Raw genomic sequence first — 21,168 nt, forward strand, 5'->3', positions numbered from 1 at the left:
AAAGAGCATATATTCTGGTATTTTAAAGTGTGGGTAATGTATCAGTTCTTCCAATAGAAAGATGCTACTGTAAATGAGATTTTAATGAAATTTATATCAATGATAAATATTTTCATGATTTTGCATGTTAGTTTTAAGAAACAAAAAATAGGTACATTTCAAACTTGTGAGTCATGTTCTAGACTAACCAAGCCTAATATTTTGATTATGTATTCATTCATTCATTCGTTTATTGAACATTTACTAAGCACCTACTAGATGTCAGACACTGTGCTAGGTGATAAGCAAGGATAATACTAGAGTTTATGTCTCAGAATTGGATACCAGGAATATGGGAAGCTAAGTGGTCTATTATTATTAAAGATTTTGTTTATTTATTCATGAGACACACACACACACACACAGAGCGAGAGAGAAAGAGAGAGAGAGAGGCAGAGACAGCAGAGGGAGAAGCAGGCTCCACGCAGGGAACCCGACGTGGGACTCGATCCCGGGTCCCCAGGATCAGGCCCTGGGCTGAAGGCGGCACCAAACCACTGAGCCACCCGGGCTGCCCTAAGTGGTGTATTAAACTAATGATATACTTTAGAATTGGGTTAACCACAGCTTAAATACTACCTAAACATCTGGCTGGTTGAGCAGTTTGAGGTAAAATCCTTCACATATGCGAGTCTTAGTTTCCTTAGTGTCCCCCTGGAAAAGGGGTCAGCATATCTATTGTACAGAATACTTGTGAGGTTTATATAAAACTTAGATAAAATGATTAGTATTACGTATGTCATATAGATGCTGAAAACATAGATAATTTTATTACTGCGATTGGTACAGATTTATTCCAGATTTAATAAAATTAATTAAGCAACTTAAAATATTCATTTATCATTGATATAGGAACACATTTTTAAGGGTTCCAAATTCAAAGGTCTTAATAAAGTAGTCTTTATTTACATTTACATGAGCTCTATACGATCAAATAAGTTTAATGAACTTAGCCATATTATCAGAATATAAGGACTAGTACATTTGAAAATCTTAAGGCTTAATTTGGAATTGGCATTCAGGAAGAGCATCTATAGAAGAAGTAAGATGTTTGTCAGCCTAGGAACTGTCAGATCAGGATCTAAACATACAATGCCATACATACATCTCTAATTGCATATGACCTAAACTTCCATTTTTATTTGAAATATCCCCACATCCTCTGTATGTATTTGATTATGAGAAGGTGCAAAGTTATAACAATTCTATAACAAAAAAAGAGAGGTAACATGTAGAACACATAAATGCTTCATTTTTCCAGGGAAATACTACTTTTTCATAGCAATTTAATCAGATAATTTCAGTTTATGTTACTTTGTGTTTCATCATGTTTACTTTTCTAATAACTACAATTATTCTCAGACTGACATTACATTTTTCCTCTAGAATAGATGTGCTTAAATTGAAAAAATCCAATTGAATAAGAGCATGTAACGAGAAAATGTAATCCATCGTTATTAAAAAAGGCAGCTTACCTTTATCTGGGTGTTAAATAGTACAAATCCATGAGAGCCAGTGAATGTTTTGAAGTCAAAACGAAGGGCATTACCAAGGCTGAAGTGGATTTGTCACAGAATTATACGTATTACCTCAGAAATAGGTTATTATACCTAGGAGGGGTATGGGGAAATATGAAGGCATAAAATGAGACAAGGACTATTTTACTTCTATGTCTTTACCTGGGTAAATTACTTCTGATTTAGATTTTTATGTAAAATTTATTTAAGATGAATAAAATCCAAAGCAGTTTAAAGAGCTTTATATTTAATTTATTATATAGGATATGGTTTCTAAAAGAAAGCTTTAGATGAAAATATCTTTGACTAATAAGGACTCTTATAGTAGCATAAAGAACACCAGCATAGAGAGCAGGCATTATGAAGGATGGCATCTGTTTTGACTGGGGATGCCTATACTTAGCCCACAGAATTCAGGTTTGGTTCCATGTTGTTGGTAAGGCTTTACAGTATTTATGAACCATGCCTCTCTTGTTAAATATGTGGCCACTTATGTAGTTATAAAATTTTTTTACAGTGGCAGTAACAAAGTCAACATTATTTAAGCATGGATTTTTAAATAAAGCATTAAAATGTTCTGATTTATATGTGGTTGTGCTCTTGAATCTATTAACAATGAAAATAACAAAAAGCCGTGAGAAATAGCACTTCGTTGCATAGTAGAACTTTAATATTATAGTAGAATAGCATGGTTTGGGGGTAAAATTACCTGGTTAATTGAGTTGAATTATGATATGATTTTACCTGCATGATATTAGGCCCTGCAGCATGGATTTTATGGACCCACTTAGAGCATTGTGCCAGTGTTTAAATTACATGTTCTATGGAGTCAAATTCAAAAGTATTTCTGTATGTCACCAAAAATGTCATGGACCACAGCACCCATACTACATGTAATGTGGTTTTTCATAAATAGTCTTTCAAAAAGAATTTTTTATGCCTTCATATGAATTGATCCAGAGCAAAAATTCGATTCATCTTAGCTCTTAATACTTACTAACTTTTTATCCTACTATCATTTCTTCTTTTATCTTGTAAGAAAGACTTTGTTTACCTTTTTGGTAACTTTTCTGCATGCCTCTCTCCTGGTATTCAGAATGAAAACAAGACATGCTCATGACCCAATGTTATTTTGATTATAAGGGAATATTTTTCTGTCTTTTAGATTCTTGAACACACTGTATATAACGATACTGCTGCTACAGAATTTGATCAGTTATGACTAAGTAATGAAGTCCCTGTATAAAATATCTGTCATTATTCCCCACAGCAGAGTTCCTAAAGAGTAGGCATGAAGTAGGTATGAAGGGCTTAAGAACTTTGGAATGACAGATCACAGGGTTCCTGAACCAGGAAAGAAATTGCCTTATCAGAAAAACAAAGATAATAATAGCAGATATTATTTATTATGCTGTAAATATGAGCCCAGCACTATGCTTCATATGCAGTACTCTAAAAATAATCTTGAAAGGCAGATATTATCTTCATAATTTCACAGTTGAAAAAACTAGACTTCATAGAATTTAAGTAACTTGCCTAATGCTATAAAAATAGTGGCAGAGCTAAGATTCAAATGAAAATTTAACTTCACAGGACAAGCAGAGATGAATGAATGTATAGATAGGTTGAAAATGGACAGAGAAGCGGTAGGAGAAGAGATACTGTGGTTGTGAGTGACAAATCCAAATAAACAATTTAGCTGTGCAGGTTGAGGGTGTTAGGGTGGTCTCAGAGGCTACGGGCAGGATATTAGATGCCTTAAATTTGTTAGTGCCCCAGGATTTGTTGATGCATTTACATAGCAGTGTCTAGACAGGTCATACTGCCACACTGAAAAGTGATGTTCATAGGACATAGGGGGCACTGCCTAAACGTAATTAGGCTGAATGGATCTGAGGATTACTTTGTCAGAGATATGTATGTCTCACATAAGCAATGTATGAAGTGTTTCATTATACAAATTTAGCAAGAAAGACTTCCACACAAAAGTGAGTTTTTCTTATTTGCCTCTCAGAGTAATACTCTTGGGAATGGGAAGATAAAAATTCTATTGCCATGTTCACCAAATACATCCTTAGGACTCTGGCCAAGTGACATAATTTCTGTTATGTCTCCATTTTCAGTAATATCTATTGTGAGTAGTTGGGCTACAGGAAAGATCAAATGAAAATGAGCATGACAAAGTACTCTCTTCCTCTCTCTGTAACTGTAAAATGATTTACAAATATGAGGAGTTTTGGTATTATTAATGCTGATAATGCTCACACCTGCAAATTTATGTTGTGTAACTTGTAATTTAAAAAGTCAAAAATTTGATTAAAGCTGCAGGTGCATTCAAAGATTAAAAACCTTATACATGATCTTTAAGAACTCTTTCCTCTCAGAGTAATTACTCAGAGTAATTAAATAGTTTTTAATGATTATATATGTATATTATATATATAATATGTACACACATTTGTAAAATCCATTTCTGCACATATTCACGTGGGTATATCACTTTTCTTGTTAAAATTTATGAGGATCATAATACAATATTTGCAAATTGAGTTTTCATTTGGCTGTATATCTTTTAGATATTGACAATGAAATATCTGTCTTGTTCTTTTTAACTGATAAGTATATACTAAATGGGTACCAGAATTTACTTAAACAATTATTTTATTGGTGGATGTTTTAGGGTGTTATCACATTACACCACTGCTATTAATAAAACAATATTATCATAGGAGCCTTTTTTGCACATGTGTAAATATTTCTCTAGAATATATACCTAGAAGGAATTAGTAGATTAAAGTATATTTAAATTTTGATGAATACTGCCGAATTGAATCCCAAAATTCTTTACTATTTTGCCCTCCTACATTAAAGTATATGAGAATATTTATTTCCCCATAGCTTTACTAACATTGAATTTAACTTTTATCAGTGTGATGGATAAAATTATATATCCATACTGTTTAGTTTTTGAATATTTGGTAACATTGAGAAATGATCAGCAAACAAACACATCTGTACCTATGTTGATTATATTGTCCTTAATCTGGTTTTCTAATTAATGCACTTTAAAAATAATCTTATAGATTATTTCATTAAGTCTGTCAATACTAATATGCTTCAGATAGTAGCTGATAAATGCAGTTTAGCCATGGGTACAGGTGCTAAAATTTTAGCTAGAGTATTAGTAAAGGCAAGGTGATATAGTGTTTTGAGATTTTCTTTTTAGGATAATTTCTCTGCTAAGTGAATTATGGTTAAATAAGGGATAGTTGCAGAGTGCACATATCAGAAGTGATTGCATTTCTTAGTGTGATATAATAAAAAATAAATAATGTGGTCTTTTTCCTAGGTTCTTGGCACATAGCTCCTAAAACCCTTGGAATTTACTGTCATATGCTAGTGAGATGACTCATTGGGGGGACTGGATATCTTTGGGATGGAGTCTAGTCACAAGAAGGCCAATCAGGTGATGAAAGTGTTAGAATTTTCAGCTCAACTGTCCAACCTCTGGAGGAGCTGGAGATTAAGTTCAATCACCAATGCTCAAGATTTAATCAATCATGCCTATATAATGAAATTTCCACAAAAATCTCTAAATGGTGAGCTTTGGGAAGCTTCTGAGTTAGTGATTACATTCATGTGCTAGGAAGATAAAGAGAAGAAAAAGGTAGGCAAAAATTGATGAAAATAGCGAGAATTGGTAAATTCATAGGGGAAGTGGTAAGTTCATAGTAAAATCCATAAAGGAAAATATGACCAAATAGGTCCTATTCATTCATACCTTATGGGTTCTTAAAGATCATGTATAAGGTTTTTAATCTTTGAATGCACCTGCAGCTTTAATCAAATTTTTGACTTTTTAAATTACAAGTTACACAACATAAATTTGCAGGTGTGAGCATTATCAGCATTAATAATACCAAAACTCCTCATATTTGTAAATCATTTTACAGTTACGGAGAGAGGAAGAGAGTACTTTGTCATGCTCATTTTCATTTGATCTTTCCTGTAGCCCAACTACTCACAATAGATATTACTGAAAATGGAGACATAACAGAAATTGTGTCACTTGGCCAGAGTCCTAAGGATGTATTTGGTGAACATGGGAATAGAATTTTTATCTTCCCATTCCCAATCTAATGCTTTTTGCTTCTACATGGATATCTTTCCAAAAACACTGATAATCTGTTATGTGCAAGATAATGTCAGGTCCTGAGGATGACACAAGATATATCTTCCTGGTGCAACAGGCTGGTTAATAAACCAGGAGTAGCATGTAGTAAATTAGGATTTCTCCAGTATCCTAGACTGGGGTCTAAAATGAGGTCATTTTTACTAACAATCCTCTTTGTTTATTTGGTAGCTGCTTCTGCCTAATAAGTTCTGACTGCCAGCAGATCTTCTAGCATTGACTATTGCTGAAAATCACCAAATGGTGAGTACCGGAGTCACCTATCTCAGCCCCTGATTGGATTAGATGATTAGCTTTCTACTCTGCCTCCCACTGTATTTGCCTGACTAAGGAAAGACTGAACCTTAAAAGATGGAAAATAGCATCATGACATACATCTTAATTTTTTAGTATGTAATTCCCAGAACTAACTTAAAAATTATTAGGTATGTGAAAAGACAGATCTTATGACCAAAAACTTAAAGAAAATAAGTTGATACTAAAAGGAGACCATAGGTGGATCCAGATATTCAAGTTAGTAGAGAAGAATTTACTATACATATGTTCAGGTAAAGAAAAGAAAAGGTAGGCAACTAAGATGAAAAAATGGAGAGTTTCAAAATGAAAATATAATTTGTGAGGGATGCCTGGGTGGCTCAGTCAATTAAGTGTCTGACTCTTGATCTCAGCTCAGGGCTTGATCTCAGGGTTGTAAGTTCAAGCCCCTTGTTGGGCTCCATGAGGAGTGTGGAGTCTACTTCAAAAAATATAATTTGTGAAAAGGAAACAAATTGGAAACAATAAAACTGAAAAATACTTCTGAAATTAAGAATACAGTGTATGGGTTTAGCAGTAGATTGGTCATACCAGAAGATAGGATTAATGAACTATATATAATATAGGTTGACAGAAAATATTAAAATTAGAATAAAAAAGAAAACATACAAAATATAGAATAAAGTGTAAGAAATGTGACATATAGTGAAGAAGCTAATCTATGTGTAATTGGGGTAACAGAGAAGACAAAAAATTGGGAAGAAGTATATTTGAAGGGATAATGGCTATGTATGTCCCCAAACTAATAAAAGACACAAACCCACAGATTTGAAAATCTCAGCAAACCCCAAAAAGGATATATATCAAACAAAACCAGCACACACACGCCATACTCAAACTGCTGCAAACCAAGGACAAAGAGAAAAATTTTAAAGAAAGAACTTTAAGGCTTACAGTTAACTTTGTGGTAGAAATGATGAAAGTTGGAAGACAATATTGAAAACCTTAAAAGAAAATGACTGAGAGTCTAGAACATTTGCCCAGAGAAAATAGCCTCAAGAATGAATTGTGGTTTTAAAATATTTTTAAGCAAATAAAAACAGAATTTGTCATAAAAGACCTGAATTGAAATAAATACTAAAGAGAGTTCTTAAAGAACAGGGAAATTATCTGAGACAAGACAACAGATGTAGGAAGAAAGGTAGTTGGAAAAGATAATTGTGTGGATAAATATCAACTACACAAAACGATGTCTTACTGAGTTCAAAGTATTTGTAGAACATTTGTAAAATAAAAATTTAAAATATAACTTGAAAGATGGGAAGAAGTAATGTTAGATTTAAGATGCTCTGAGAGTTTAGCATTTTTCAAGGAAGTACTGATAATTTCCATGAGAATATCAAATAAAGGATGCACGTTTTAACATCTACAATAATGGCTAAAAGAATGCATATCTGACAAGTTTACAACTTAGAAAATGGAATAGTATTAAAGAAGTTTGTTTTGTCCATAAGAAGGCAAGCAATCATAAAAGCAAATGTAAAACAGATCAAATAGAAAAAAAGAAGAAAGATACAAACTTTACTTTATCAGTGCTTACATTAATGTTACTGGCCTAATTTACCAAGAAAAATGCTAATAGACACGGGGAGAAACAAACATGTGATGTTTAAAAGAGATATATCTCAAATATAAGACAAAGGTTGAAAGTAAAAGGATGAAAGATGTATAGTGTATACTGAAATAATTCCAGAGAAATTGCACTTCAAGTGAAGAAGTATTATTGGAGATAAACAGTACATTTTATTTTTTTTAAGATTTTATTTATTTACTCATGAGAAACCCAAGATAGATAGATAGATAGATAGATAGATAGATAGATAGATAGATAGATTAGGCAGAGACACAGGCAGAGGGAGAAACAAGCTCCATGCAGGGAGCCCGATATGGGACTTGATCCCGGCGTCTCCAGGATCACGCACTGGGCTGAAGGCAGATGCTTAACCGCTGAACCACCCCAGGCTTCCCCAAACAGGACATTTTAAATGATAATTGGTAAACCCACTAGGACAATATCACAATCTTAGATTTATGTATATAACATAATTTTCTGACATTAGAAAACATAAAGCACAAATTAGCTGAAAGAAAAAGGGAAATACACAAATCCTTAATCAGAGTAGGTGACTTAAATAGACCTACTCCAGTAGCTGAGATAAACAAAGATAAAAATCTTAGTGGGAACACAGAAGATATAACAGTACAATTAACAGATTTGACCTAATTAGTATGTATAGAACACTGTATCCAATAATGAGAGAAGTCACATTCATGTTAAATGGATGTGAATTATTTATCAAATTTAATAAAATTTGGTCCATAGGAAGTCTCAATACATTTCAAAGGATTGAAATAATTCAGAATATGTTTTTCTAAAGTAAATAAAATCAATAAGGTAAAGATAACAAAAAAACCCACAATTGTCTTTAAATTAAACAAAATACTTATAAAGGTCTGTAGGTCAAGGAAGAAATCATAACAGGCTTTTAAAAAGAATTCCAAATGAAATGATGAAAATATGGCATATCAAACTTCATGGAATGCAGCTAAAGCAGAATTTAGATGGAAATTTATAGCATTAAATGTATATGATAGAAAAGAGAAAAAGCTGAAAATCAATATTCTAATGCTTCCATCTCAATAAGTTAGAAAAAAAGTACAACAAATCAACTCAACAGAAATATAAAATGGAAAAAATAAAGATGAGAAACCAAAATACATAAAAGAGAAAGTAAACTTCAAGAAAGTCAACAATTTTTTTGAAAAAATGAATGCAATTGAAAATCCCTTTGTAAGACTGATGAAAAAAAAGAGAGAAAACAATGATCAATATCAGTGATAAGGGGCAGCTTGAGTGGCTCGGCCGTTTAGCGCTCTTTTAGCCCAGGGCCTGATCCTAGAGACCCGGGATCGAGTCCCACATCAGGCTCCCTGCATGGAGTCTGCTTCTCCCTCTGCCTGTGTCTCTGCCTCTCTCTCTCTGTGTCTCTCATGAATAAATAAACAAAATCTTAAAAAAATATATCAGTGATTAAATAGGCAATATTATTACAGACATTAAAACACCTTTACACGAATAACTTTGATGATTGGATGAAATGGATAAATTCCTCTAAAACACAAATAAAATTGACAGAACAAAAAATAAAATAAAAATGCTTGAAAGCTTGAAGAGTCAATTGCTTTTAGGATAACATGCAAGGTTACTATGTTTATTATTAACTATTAGTTTCTTATCTCATAGGCTTTTGCTAATCCTCAATCCTTTTTCTTATCTATTTCTGCTCATTCTTCATTGATTTAGGCTTCTCATGATCAGATTATGCAATGGCTTTCTTAAGTTTTTTTTCTGCTTTATATCTTCTCTTGACTCAAATATTTTCTGAATGTTTATGGCCTCATTAATCTTCTGAAAGCACTATTTTCATATTAGACTACTTATGATTCCTAAAAAATTCTTAACCTCTAACCCTTAAATATTTGCTTAAACCATTTTCCTTTTCTTCTACATAGTGGTTCTCAATTTTTGGTTCTTACATCAGCTGTATCAGCATTATCACGAAACTTGCCATTAACTGGAAACTTCTCAAGTGCTGTCCCAGACTTATTAAATCAGAACTTCTGAGAGTGAGAACTTCTGAGTGAGATCTATTTTAATAAGAATTACATCAGATTCCAGGTTACCCTGATCTATGCAATAATTTGAGAAACATTCTCCCATGTGGAGAAATCAATCTTTCAAGACTTCATTAAATGACCTAGATAGGCTTCTTTTTTCTAATACTTGAATGCATTTATTATTTATAACATTATTATTATCACATCATTTTCTACTTGTTTCATCTACATATCTTACCTTTTTAACCAGACTGTATGTCATGCAAGGTAAGGAAGCATTTACTCTCATAGTACTTTACATATGGCATGTTCTTAATTAATTAAATCAACCAGAATGCATAGGTATATTTTTTCATTGATTCTATAACAAAGCACCCCATACTTAGCAGCTTTAAACAACACAAAAGTATTATTTCTCAATTTCTGTAAGTTAGAAGTCTTCATGGACTTGACTGGGCTCTTTGCTTAGGGTCTCAGAAAGGTGAAGTCCAGGTTTTGGCTAGGCTGCATAACTTACTGGAGGTTCTGGGGAAGAATCTACCTCCGGGCTTATTCTATTGGCTAAATTTAGTTCCTTGTGATTGTAGAACTGAGGTCCCCATTTCCTTAGTTAGTTGTCAGTTGGTATTAGTCTTTGATCTTAGGGATTGCCTGTATTCTTTCTTCTGTCTTCCATGAAGCCCCCTTTAACAGTGAGGAGCTGATTACCTGTTACGTTTCAAATCTACTTAACTTCGTCCCTCAAGTCTCTCTTATTTCTTCTGCAGCATCTCCTTGACACAGTCAGAGAAAGTTACCTGCTTTTAACAGCTCATGTGATTAGATTGTGTCCAGTTGGAAAACCCATGATGATCTCTCTATTTTAAGGTCCATATTTTTAATTACATTTGCAAATTTCCTCTTGCCATGCAAGTTAGCGTATGCACAGGTTTCAGGAATTAGGACATAGACATCTTTGGGGGACTATTCTGCCTACCATGTCAATGATTTAATGGATATATGCAAAGTACTGTGATTCAGCTGAAAATGGTGAATTCTGTGTTGCATTTGTAACCTACGAATAGTCAAAACAAAAAAAAATTACAGTACAGTAAATTTTATTTATTTATTTATTTATTTATTTATTTATTTATTTAATAATAAATTTATTTTTTGTTGGTGTTCAATTTGCCAACATACAGAATAACACCCAGTGCTCATCCTGTCAAGTGCCCCTCTCAGTGCCCCCACCCCCTGCCCTCCTCCCCTTCCACCACCCCTAGTTCGTTTCCCAGAATTAAGAGTCTTTATGTTCTGTCTCCCTTTCTGATATTTCCTACCCATTTCTTCTCCCTTCCCTTCTATTCCCTTTCACTATTATTTATATTCCCCAAATTAATGAGAACATATAATGTTTGTCCTTCTCTGATTGACTCATTTTTACTAGTAGTGAGAAATATTTATCCATATGAGCAGAATTGAATGATATAAGAAGAAAAAAGAATTTCAAAAGCCTTTAACATTTACAATAATACAGAGAAAAATACCTTAGCTTGTACTCTAGTAAGATACTACATTTATGTATTACAGTTGACATTGCCTATCTAGTGTAGCTTCAAATACTGTTGGCAGTTTCTGGGTAATGATGGCTTCTCCCTTTGAGAGCACCCTGCCAGGACCCTCCCCATTGGACATATTAAATAATTATTACTTTCCTAAGTCAGGTCATCACAAACATACCTGCCAAATTTGGTGAAGATCTAACTAACCATTTTCAAGTGATGTTGTAATAGCTAGCAGATGAAAACTTTATTTATATAGATTAGGATAAATAAATGCATGTATGCCAATTATGATGCAACAGTCATACTTGAAAAGCTTTAAAATCTCTAAAACAAACATAAGGTATTATTATCATCAATAACAACAATTATGTTTTATGATTTTTATTGTTAGCACTGTCATTTATTTATGTCTATAAATAAGAAGGGATAAAACGTACTATCAAATATCTGTTTAATAGGGCTTAATTATTTATTATGGGACTTTATAGTATATTTAATAAAATTAATGAGATTCTGATTACTTGAGCCTGCCACTCTCTTTGGCTGGAAACTCTCTTTGATAAGAAGTAAAGCAAGATTGCCAGTTTTCTTATGAGAATTACAGGGTTTGAGGATTAGTCAACTGAGAATTGGTGAGGTCCTCCTCTAATTAATGTCTTCCCACTGATGTTTGCCCTAATCTCCCCTTTTATTACATTTATTACAATGCTTCAGCGGGATGTCTGTGTGTCAAGGAAGATCTATTAAATAAGGTTACTATTCAGTTAGTGAAATAGCAATAAAGGTTCTAATTCTGCATTTGTTGCTTTGTTAATTCCTTTTAATTTAGAGTCACCTTGAGGGAGATACACATTTATAATGGAAAGAACAATTGGACTGGAAATGAGGAGATGCGTATCCATTCTTGGCTTTGCAATTTTTAGGCAGGTCATTGAATCTCTTTGGCCTTCAGTTTCCCAAATTATAAAATAATTGGACAATATGATCTATAAAGGCCCGTTAGTTCCCAAATTAGACAATTTGCTGATTTAAAGGAAACATCTTGCAGAAATTCATGAGAAGATACATTTTCATGATGTTATTTACATCTTACTTAGATTTTTGCAATTGTCTTTTAACCAGCTTTTCCTGCTAACACTATTTTATTGCAGCAACTATTCTATAATGCATTGCCAGATTTAAGTTCATAAAATGCTACTTCATTCCTTGTTCAAAAACTCTCTATGTTAAGTGTGAATTTCAAGGCTTCCTGAATTTTGATTTGATATTAACTTCCTTTTTTCTTATTCTCTGAAAAATTCTTTTTCCCATCCCCACATTTCAGCCAGTTGGTTTGCTATAATTGAATATGTTTGTATTTTATCCTCCACATCTTTACTTATGCTATCCTATCTGCCTGATATGGTTTCTTCTCCAGCTCTAGCCCCTTCTCCCCAGCGCTCAAGCACATGTTTTTAACCTCATCTCCTGAAATTCTAACTTATTCTCTAAGGTCAACTGGAAAGCTATTTCCTTTAGATAGTCTTCTATAATTACACCAACTGGAAGCAATCTTTTCCCCTCTGAAATCCTGTAAGACTTTATTTGCAACTCAATAATAAACATTTAGTACATTTTTAAAAACGTGCATGTGTTCACGTCACTATCTTTAGTACTGGGGATAAGAGAAAAATGGACATGATCACTATCCTAATGAACCTTACTGTCTCATGGGCAAGATAGATATTAATCATAATTATATAAAATGGAATAAATTACATGAAAGAAAAGGTCTTTTAAAATTTATTTATTATTATTTATTTATTTATTTTTAAAGACTTTATTTATTTATTCATGAGAGACACAGAGAGAGAGTGAGAGAGAGGCAGAGACACAGGCAGAGGGAGAAGCAGGCTCCATGCATGGAGCCTGATGTGGGACTCAATCCCAGTCACACAGATGCTCAACTGCTGAGCCACCCAGGCGTCCCAAAAGTCTTTTTTAAAAAATTATTTATTTATTTATTTATGAGAGACATGGAAAAGAGAGGCAGAGATATAGGCAGAGAGAGAAGCAGGCTCCCTGTGGGGAGATTGATCCGGGACTTGATACCAGAACCCTGGGAATATGACCTGAGCCAAAGGCACATGCTCAACCACTGAGCCGCTCAGGCACCCCAGAAAAGGTCTTATTTCACTTTCATTTACCTTTTCACTGTTTGAGTGTCAGCTAAACTAAATTTGTAATTTTGAAATTGTAAATTTGAAAAAGACGTCATTTTTATAATTCTGTGACAGTATAAATTCATTTATGAATAAATATTTCTAGATTAAAAGAAATGTTTAGACTTTTAGATTTGGGGTTATAAAATAAAAATGGTCTCTGAGATTGTCCTAGACCAGAGAATAATTTTACATTTTCTACTACCCCACTGTTTTCAAAGTTAAAAGGAAGTTATATTGGATTAAGTGCATTAACAAAACTCATGCATTTAATTTGGAGTCTAAGAGATTTATTTTGGATGCCCTCTGTTTTAAGTGTTTCAACTTAAAGTAATTGTTTTTATTATTATATTTTTGAGTAAGATGTCCATTTTCATTTCATAAAGAGGTCATTTTTCTAAAATATACTCATTGAATACCATCTATGTACAAATATGACCTGTGAAACTAGTTATGGATGCTACAAAATAGTCTGAATTAGTTCAATAAACTTCTGTTGAATGCACATCATAATCTTATAGTGCACTAGGCTTTGAGCATGTATCAGGCACAATTTATGCCATCTGAAAGCTGCAGTTGGCAGGGGTGAGTAGAAGCAAGTATCAATAATGGCAAAATTTTGGATCTGAACATGGATATTTTGTTTAATGGACTTAAGTTTGCATAACTTCCAACAACAATGTTCCTAAGAAGATAGAATTAAGGGCCACACAATGTGAAAATAATGAAAATTCTAAGGAATGCTATGACCAGAGATTCATCTCATTGTGTCAGGTCTCTGGTTTCTTTCTTTCTTTCTTTCTTTCTTTCTTTCTTTCTTTCTTTCTTTCTTTCTTTCTTTCTTTCTTTCTTCTTTTCCTTTTTTTTTTTTAAAGATTTTATTTATTTATTCATGAGAGACACAGAAAGAGAGAGAGAGGCAGAGACACAGGCAGAGGGAGAAGCAGGCCCCATGCAGGGAGCCTGATGTGGGACTTGATCCCGGAACTACAGGATCACACCCTAGGCTGAAGGCGGTGCTAAACCTCTGAGCCACCAGGGCTGCCCAGGTCTCTGGTTTCTAAGATAATGTATTATTATTGTTGTTGTTGCTGTTGTTGTTATTAAGAGGAATAGAAATACTTCAAGGAAATACTTTGAGCTACTATGAATATTTTCAACTTGATATTTTTGAGTACAATCATCCATTGATCACACTAATCACAGGCCTAAAAATCTCACTTTTAGACTGATAACTGGTTTCCCATTACTAGAGAGGAAATTTATCAGATTGGTTAAGCTCTAAACTCTAAACTCTAGATTCAAATAGATCTGTGCTAGTATTAAAATCCTGGCTTTACAAGGTGTCCTGAGTCGCTGAGTTGGTTAAGCATCTGCCTTTGGCTCAAGTCATGGGCTTCCAGGGATCAAGCCCCACATCAGGCTCCTTGCTCAGTGGGGAGTCTATTTCTCCTTCTCATTCTGCCCCTCCTACCACTCCTTCTCTCACTCACTCTCTCTCTCTCTGTCTCTCAAATAAATAAATAAAATCTTTTAAAAAAATCAAGGCTTTCCTGCTGACTAGTAATATGATGCCAAAAAACCCATGTCTCTTTAAGTCTCAATGTTCTTATCTATAAAATGGCAGTAATAAGAAAACTATCTCTCAGTAGGTGCTAAAGAAATGTAACTATTCTTTATATTTTCAACTAGAATTTAATTTGAAAATTGAAGATCTTTATTGTACTTGTAAATACTTTCAATCCAATGCTGAAATAGCACACCTTGATTCGGTAAAGCAGATAGTTAAGATGGGCCAAAGAGCAGAGTATAGTATTGGCCAAACAAATAAAACTAAAGGCACCTATAAGAGTTTACACATACATGGTCAAATTACACTCACATTGCTTGCCAAGGCTCAAAAGAGCATAAATTTTATTTTATTTTTAAAATATTTTATTTATTTATTCATGATAGAGAGAGAGAGAGAGAGAGAGAGACAGAGAGAGATGCAAGCTCCATGCCGGGAGCCCAACGAGGGACTCGATCCGGAGACCCCAGGATCACGCCCTGGGCCAAAGGCAGGCGCTAAACCACTGAGCCACTCAGGGATTCCCAAGAGCATAAATTTTAAAGAAGATGTAGGTTCTTTTAAGGATAGTCTTTTTGTTTAATTTTGTTTACAGACTTATCATGTGATAGTTTCTGAAATGGCATAGGATAGGTCTATAGAGCATCTTAAAAAAAAAAAAAGGCTGAAAGCACCATAGTTCCAGAATTATGAAGGCACAGAGAAGCTTTCAAATTTAGCATTACAAAGAAAATAGACTTAGGATTCTTACTGGGGAAGAAAAAATAGATAAGAGAAAAATAGGACAAGCAGCCCTTATTATAATACGTTTTGTTTATTGTTTTTCATTTATACTATGCATTTAGAAAAGTATCTCACAAAAAAGTATCTCACGACCAAGTGAATAACATGTTCTTTTTAATATTTTCTAGAATATTAACACTAACATTATAAATTTTGCTGTCAACAGTCTCAGAAATCTGCAAATTAAGAATATATAAATCTTCTTGTTGTGGTGAAGCTACACAAATTATAGAAATAAAATAAAATTTGAATAAGTACTATTATGGTAAAGCTGAATTTAGTCCGTTTAGGATTTTTGTCTTTAACTGCTTAATGAAGGGCATATTATAAAGGTTATTAAAGTGAATTTATAAAGAACTATAAAAATAAATATTCTTTCACTAGTTCTTAACTTTCAGCAATTTTTTACTCATTACCTCTAAATGTAACCTGTAATGTTCAAAATGTCATCTTATACTCCTAAGTTTTATGGTATATTTTACCGAAGCTTGTGATGATACACAACTTTGGGCAAATTTGAGGTGGAAATAAATCCAAGGTGGAGAGAGAAACAGGAAGGGAGGGAAGAGAGAAAGGGAGAATAAAGAAAAGATGAGATTGGAGACCCTAATAAACTAATCAGGAGGCAATATCAGATCTACAGTAGCATATCTGCCATTGTGAGAAAACCTAGGGGACCTCTCTCTCCTATGTAGTTCAGAGGAAATTTCTTAGGATCAGTTTCTTATTTCAGGGGACATTCTTTCTTTCTTTCTTTTTTTTTCATTTAGGTATTATTAACATACAGTGTTATTTTAGTTTCAGGTGTACAATATAACGATTCAACAATTCCATATTTCTCAGTTCTCATCAAGATAAGTATACTTTTAATCCCCTTTACCTATTTCACCCATCCTTCCACCCACCTCCCCTCTGGCAACCATCAGTTTTTCTTTTCATTCGAATCTGGTTTTTGTTTTGTTTTATATTTCTCTTTTTAAATTTGTTTTGTTTCTTAAATTTCACATACAAATGAGACATGGTATTTGCTTCTCTCTAATTTCACTTAGCATCATATCTTCTAGGTCTATTTGTGCTGTTGCAAATGGCAATATTTCATTCTTTTTTATGGCTGAGTAATATTCCATTGTGTATGCATGCATTGTGTTTATGTACACACACACACACACACACCACATTTTCCTTATCCATTCATCTATTGATGGGCATTTGGATTGCTTCCATATCTTGGCTATTGGAAATAATGCTGTGATAAAAATAGGGATGCAAATATCTTACCAAATTAGTGTGTTTGTTTTCTTTCAATAAATATCCAGCAGTGGAATTACTGAATCATATGATAATTCTATTTTTAAGTTTTTGAATTCCCACCAACAGTGCATAAGTGTTCCTCTCCTTCATATCCTCCCAATACTTATTGCTATTTCTTATGTTTTTTTATTTTAGCCATTCTGACAGGTATAAAGTGATATCTCTTTGTGGTTTTCATTTGCATTTCTAGGGAGACATTATTTCTTTTTAAAGTTTATTTAAAGTTCTTTTTAATTTATTTCTTTTTCTTAGGTAAATCTCAAGATGACCTAGAACAATATGAGAAATAAATTCTTTTAGTATTATGCCTTGAAATCCTTGTTAGATTTTATTTAAATGGATTCTTCAAATGCATGTTAACATTCAGTTAAATAATATACAATTTTCGTTGATAGAAATTATAATAATGGCTAAGTTTGCAATTACTCATACGCTGGGGAACAAATGCAATAGTACTGATTTGTTTTGATCCTCCTTAGCTCAGACTTACTTAAGCCAAGATATCCTTTGATTCAGTAAGGTAGCTTGATTTAAGATAATTAATAATAATCCAAAGAAATGTAGAATGTAAAAGGCTTTGATTTTCATATGCCATTACTTTTTCTTCTATTGTAATCTGTGTTGATAATGTGAAAATGGACTTCCTTGTGAATTTTTCAGGTTTCCAGATTAAGGGACTATAGAATAACTTTTGTGGAAATAGATAATTGCAAAGCAACTTGTTTTGTAATTCTATTCCACAGCTTCCTATTTCTGGGATGGCCAAATTTATGAAGAATAGATTATTTAATACTTATAACACATTTTGAAAACCTAAATCACATTGTTGCAACTAGGCAACTGTTGAAAAGTAAGTACCAGATTTATTAGCAGCTATTTTCACAAAGATTCCATTTAATAATGTTGGTGTACCCTCTGTAATTTATTTGATTAATAATATTTGATTTGAACCCAAATGATGACTTCTCACATATATGACAGAACTAATGAACTGTGAAAGAAGAACTGTTCAGATGGTCACCAATAACCACTGCTTTGTTAATCCTTTAAATAAACTGGAGCTCACAATGTGTCCCTTTGAAGTCATAAATAATGTATATTTTTCTTTTGACTTTTAATAAGCCAGTAGGGTTCATCTCACAGTCTCCAAACACATATATTTTATTATGGGCCTCTGCAGTTTACTTTAATTAGTGTGTCTGAGTGCTTTGGGAGACTTAGCCCTACTGAAAACAAACAGAGTCTTACCATCTATAAAACATTAGCTCCCTTTGGTTTATCCTGACACAGCGGGGGAGGCTCAGTGAGAAACACATGGTGTAAGTAAACACTCATAATTGCATTAGCATTCTCTGGTGGATTGGTAATTCAAGCTCTGTTCCATGATATTGTAAGAGCAGTTAGAACAGGTTTACCAATCTTGTGGTCTGCTGGGGATTTCATCAAATTCCATGTGAACAGAACTAAGTGACAAATCTACTGGAAACAGAGTATGAGAGAAGGAGGCATGCTGTAAAATGAAAACCTAGTATAGGCAGTACAACCTTTTTATAATAACTTTGTTTTATTTCTGATGTAGCTGTGAGATTTTTCAGTTCCAGTTGCCATTACTTTTCCCATGTTATTTAATATCAACGTCAGTTTCAATCTATTTGGATATGGCCACTTTGTTGACGATGATACAAGATAGCTGGTTGATTGATTAAAATCCTCAGCTTTCAAATATCTATTTTGATGTAATTATACTCAAATATACTTGCCAATAAAATAGCTATTCTACTGTTGATGGAATGCATGTATTACATCTTAAAATAATTTGTAATTAAAATTCTAAGTTTTGTGGAGATATTTTGTATATATAAGCCTATACATTATCACTTATACTTTTGAATTTCATATTCTAGCAACTGCTTAGAATAATACATGATCAATATATATGGGAGGGCAACAAGAATGAGAAGTATTCTCTAGTTGGATGAATCTGATTGACCTGGCTACTTGAGTGATTTGATCAGTAGAAAATAGGATAATATGAGTGAAATATGGTATTTGCCTCTTTCTGACTGACTTATTTCACTTAGCTTCATATATATTTTTATAAAACTGTCCAAGCTTTATGTTTTTTTCCGGCATTTGGGTTTATTTCACTTCTCTTTTTCTTTTGGTTAATTCTGGTCATTTTGGTCAAAATAGGCAAACAGTTTGCTTAAAGTATCTCTCAGGCACTTCAGAAAAAAGAAATTATATCAAAATTTTGATTGAAGTCACTGATGATGTAGTGCCATTTATATGCAGTCTGCACAAGTGCTGCCCATTAGATATATAATACAAAAAATACAAAATATAAAAAATACAAAATATAGCCACCATTTTCTGGTGGCTATATTTAAAAAAGTAAAAAGAAACAGGTGATATAAATTATATAACTATAACTATATGTAGTTAGAATGTATGTGTGTGTGTATATATATATATATGTGTATATATATATATATATATATATATTTTAGTGAGAGAGAGAGAGAACACAGGGGAGGAGCAGAGGGAGGGAAGGGAAAAGAGAGAGAATATTGAGCAGGCTCCATGCCCAGAGTGGGGCCCAACATGGGGCTCAATCTCATGATCCTGAGATTGTGATCTGAGTGAAAATCAGGAGTCAGACACTTAACCGACTGAGCCACCCAGGATCCCCTACTTATAAATTATTTAACACAATATATCTAACATATTATCATTGCAGCATGTAATCAGTATAAAATGTCTCTGAAATCCAGTGTGTACTTTGCACTTAAAGCACATCTCATTTTGGGCTAGCTACATTTTGAAGTACTTAGTAGCCACATATGGCCAGGGGGTTACTGTATTGGACAGTCCAGGTTACACCTTTTCATACAGAGGAAATAAATGAATGGTTGAAAAAAAGAACTAGGTTGATTTTGTTTTTAATTCACAAAAATTCTTACTTACATATATATTTACTTAAGCATTACTGTTTCTGTGACTGAAATTCCTGGTCTTATTTGTAAATTGTAACTTTCCTATTTTATTCTATCTCTTCTCTCAGAATCTGATGTTATTTCATTGTTTGCTCTCATTGGTTTATATTTTGAAAACTTTTTGGATAATATGCATTTAAGACTGTCCTTTTTGACATTAATGTCTATGATGGCACATTGTGATATTATTGGAATAAAACTTATTTTCTTAACAAATAATTAAAAGAGTTATGTGGAAAAGATTATTATCTTTCAGGTATCAAAAAGAAGCTATGTTTTTAACAATTATACTGCTTTTGGACTGTTTTTGTTGGTGAAGTTTTCAGTTTGGGAGCACTCATTGCCTGCTGTTAAAACACCATGAAAGAGAAAATGTTAGAGCTTTAAAATTTGTTAGTAAATAGCAGAGTACTAGAAATTAGTTTTTCTCCTTAATTTTCATGTTTTATAAGTAAATTTACTTTCTATATAGAACATATCTTAAAAATTTGTTCCAGATACTGCAGGCTCTATAGTTTTTATATAATTCTTACTGTTTAAGAAAAATGTCATCAAAACATCATCATTTTATATTTAAGGTAAAAAAAATCTAGAAGTGAGTCTTACCAGTAGTCAATTAGTAGGCAAATGAAAAGAAAACTTGTAAGTTTCTGATCTGTAATTTGTTATATATTACAAAGATACTTCCATCTGGCACTACCTAATCAATTCTATATCTGTTCTGTCTATGCCTATTTTATAGGAGTTCAACTTACAGAGCACTAATATTTCAATATTTTAAAGTATTTATGGTGCTAATGTAAAAAATCACGCAATATTTATGCCTTCAGATGATTAATTTAAAATGAAAATTAATCTAAATACATTAAAAAAACATTTCAAATTGTATCATGATTCAAATTTTTTTTTTAATTTGCTGAGCCAAAATGGATCTTTTCATTGGTTAGGTTTGCTTGTCAAAATGCTTAGCCAAATGGATCTTTTCATTGGTTAGGTTTGCTTATTGCATTTCCCTATGGCTATAATTGATGCCACATTTTTAAATAACCGAGTGCTTTAAGTTCTTTTTTAAAAAATTTGTT

Source organism: Nyctereutes procyonoides, unplaced genomic scaffold (genome assembly GCF_905146905.1).
Source record: "Nyctereutes procyonoides isolate TBG_1078 unplaced genomic scaffold, NYPRO_anot_genome, whole genome shotgun sequence".
NCBI classification, from domain to species: domain Eukaryota; kingdom Metazoa; phylum Chordata; class Mammalia; order Carnivora; family Canidae; genus Nyctereutes; species Nyctereutes procyonoides.